The following is a 3,359-nucleotide window of genomic DNA, read 5'->3' on the forward strand; positions in this document are numbered from 1 at the left end:
CTGCTACAGTTTTTAATATTACATGACTATGGTTTATTAAGTATACTAATGAAAACAAGTTCTCTGATATTTTTCCTTTTAGGACATTTTCATAGTAAAAAAAATGCTTTCCCTTTGTATATAGTCAGCACTTTGTTTAAGCTAGTTTAAAATTGTATTCATTATTCTTATTTTAGAAACCATGCAAGTTAATCTCTGGCCAAACATGCTATCTAAATACTTTACCTCAACATATGCCTTCCACCTGAAATATTTTTTCATCAGATATGTGTCTTTAACAATAATTGCTGTCATCCAATGGCAAGCTTCTCACTAAGAATCGTTTGATTAACTGCCCACAGCAAAACAAATTCTTCTTCCCCTGAAAGCATGTCTATACTTTTACACACAGCACTTCTGTACATTTTTATTTACACACTCTATTTTACTATTTAAAGACAACATCATATTCACATTTACATTATCTATGTGAGCTAGCAGAAAAAAACAAAGTGGTATAAAGGAAAGAAGGTGTGTTTTGTTTTGTTTTGTTTTGTTTTGTTTTTGCATACAAATTCTTCCTGCTTATTATGTATCATTAAGGTAATTATTTACTCTCTCTGAATTTTGTCTGTCTTATTAATAAATTGGTGATATTAATGCCTGTCTCAGAGCATGCCTTTGACGATTAAATACAATAGCATACCTTTCACATAAGGTCAGTCTTTGAATATTTATTCCTTCCCCGTATTTATTACATACCTATTGAATGAATGGTGGATAAAATTATTATAAATGTATTGCATATCACTGGTTTTTGAGATGGTAGGGAGCTTGTTATGGGGAAAGATGTTTGGAATTTCTAGGATTTACCAAAAATGTGGGACAGAAAGATGATTTTCACTGTAAATTGGAGATTACAGTATAAGGGTGGCAATTGTTTTCTGTCTTCTCTGAAAATATAATGACAGTATGGATTAACTAATTTCTTTAATGTCACTAAAAATATAAATTAGGATAATTTCAAAAATAAGTTATAGATGAAAAGACTTTTGGCAATTCAGTTTTTTTGTTTTTTTTTTAATATCAATCCCTTCACACCATCAGTGGGATTTGTCAGTCACATTTTCCTCTACTCTCCTACTGAATGTACGGATATTTAATCCAAGCAAATCTATTAAGATTATTTCCAGGGAATCTCAATTTTAAACAAGCAAAAGTTCTAGTTACTCTTTCACACAAGGATTCAGAAAATCATGTCCACAGAGTCTATAAACTTTCAATTCCTTTTCTGGATCATTTCCTTCCCACAATATTTCTTTGATTTTTGAGAATCACCCCATATTATTTCTTATTATTTAACTTTTTAGCTTGAATTTAACTTGATTTTATGCCTGTTTTTATAATCAAAGAATCCTAAACAAGTAATAATATAGCTTTACAATCAATTATCAACTTTAAAAAGCAATGGGCAATTTCCATTCTTATTTCCAGTGGATATCTCCTTGTCTATTAATAAGCAGGTTCAATTCTTATACTTGAGAAATTAGCCTTCTTATATAATGTCACCCACCCATAATACAATCATATATAGCTTTTACTTCTGCTTATGTTGAAAAATATATTTAAAATGCAGTTTTAGGGGTTCCAGGGTGGCTCAGTCAGTTGAATGACCAACTCTTTGATTCCAGCTCAGGCCATGATCCCAGGGTCTTGGGATCGAGCCCTGCGTCAGGTTTCACACTGAGTGTGGAGGCTCCGTAAGATTCTCTTTCTCTCTACCTTTGCCCCTCTACCCCATTTGCACTTTCTATAACATAATATAACATAGCATAACATAACATAGCATAACATAAAATAATAAAAAGTAAAATATTTAAATGTACTGCCTTAATAAGATACATCTATCCAAAAAGTCCAAAATTATTCATTACTTTAAAAATTAGTCAGATGTAATTTAACAATATATTGTCCTATATCATATATTTTACTTATGAAATCTTATGAAATTCTCTCAAGTTTGAATATGATATGTAACTCTAATGGTGGTACATGAGCTAATAGAATCATTTTAATCTGTTAAACTGAAATTTGAATTATTTTTTTCTTAAAAGCTAGTATGCAAGAACATACAAAATGTTGTATCTTCAAAGGCAAGTATTAGCAAACTTTTGTTGTAAAAGGCCAAATATTTCAAACTATATAAATAGTTTTAACAAATATTAAATATTTTGGGTTTGGGAGCCAGAAGATCTCTGGTGCAACTACCTACTCAGCTTTGCCATAATCAAATCTGCAGTGGCTATGATTAAGTTACCCTTTAGTTATAAAAAGGCTATAGGCCCAATTTGGTACCAACCTGTTTTGGAAAACTCTGTCATTCATTACCTTTGCTTGTGACTGAGTCAACATAGTTTTCTCATTTTTAAACCCATGGAAATAGTAATTATTTCAAAAGTTTTACAGAGTAGTGAATGTTTAGATTTAAATAATATAATTCTGGTAATACTGAAAACTGATATTTTCGTGTTTTTCAGTATATCATAGCAGGAGGCACAATATATTGGTTTGCACAGTATTGGTGATGTTAGCTTTGATCACTTGGTTAAGGATATGTCCCTGAGGTTCCTCCACTCTAATGGGAAGTATTTATCCTTTATGAATTAAAAAAAATTTTTTTTGGTAAGAGCCAACTGAGACTATATAAATACTCTACATCTTATCAGATTTTTACACATTAATTTTAAAATCAATTTTTAAATCATTCCATAGTTTGTTTTTACTGTCATTTTACTGTGAGAACTTTCACTGTTCATTGGTTTATATATTTGTGTCTTTATATTCAAACAGGATTTTTATTTCTTATTCAATGTATTATAATTAATTACTATCACATTTATTTTCATGCTCAAATTGTTCCAGATTTTGCCAATAGGAAACCACTTCACTTAAGTTGTTGAACTGACTGGCCTAAAGCTTTTCACAATAATCCTTTGTCATCGTTCTGATCCTTACTGCAAGGAGTTTGAAATTTTACCTACTTGGAGGCTAATAAGTTAGGCTGATGTGGGGACAAGTCCCTGGATAAGAGACAAAGACAGTTTGTTACCGAAAAAATAAATAAATAAACGTAAACCTCTAGGAGAAATATCTAATGTCAGCCCAGTCCTCAAGGATGATGAAATAAGGGCCAGAGGTAACCTGCACTTGTAGTGGGTGCACCAGAGAAGAGAAACGCGAAGATGTGGAGTCTGAATTTACATGGAGCTTCTCGCACATCTGCTTGTCCTCCTCTCCAGGGCAAGAGTTTAGACGTTATCCTAGAATGTGAGCAAGTGTCTCCAGGTAGAAGGAGAATTCTTTCTTTTTACTATTGCAGG

The sequence above is a fragment of the Panthera leo genome, chromosome A1, assembly GCF_018350215.1.
Source record: "Panthera leo isolate Ple1 chromosome A1, P.leo_Ple1_pat1.1, whole genome shotgun sequence".
In the NCBI taxonomy this organism is placed as follows: domain Eukaryota; kingdom Metazoa; phylum Chordata; class Mammalia; order Carnivora; family Felidae; genus Panthera; species Panthera leo.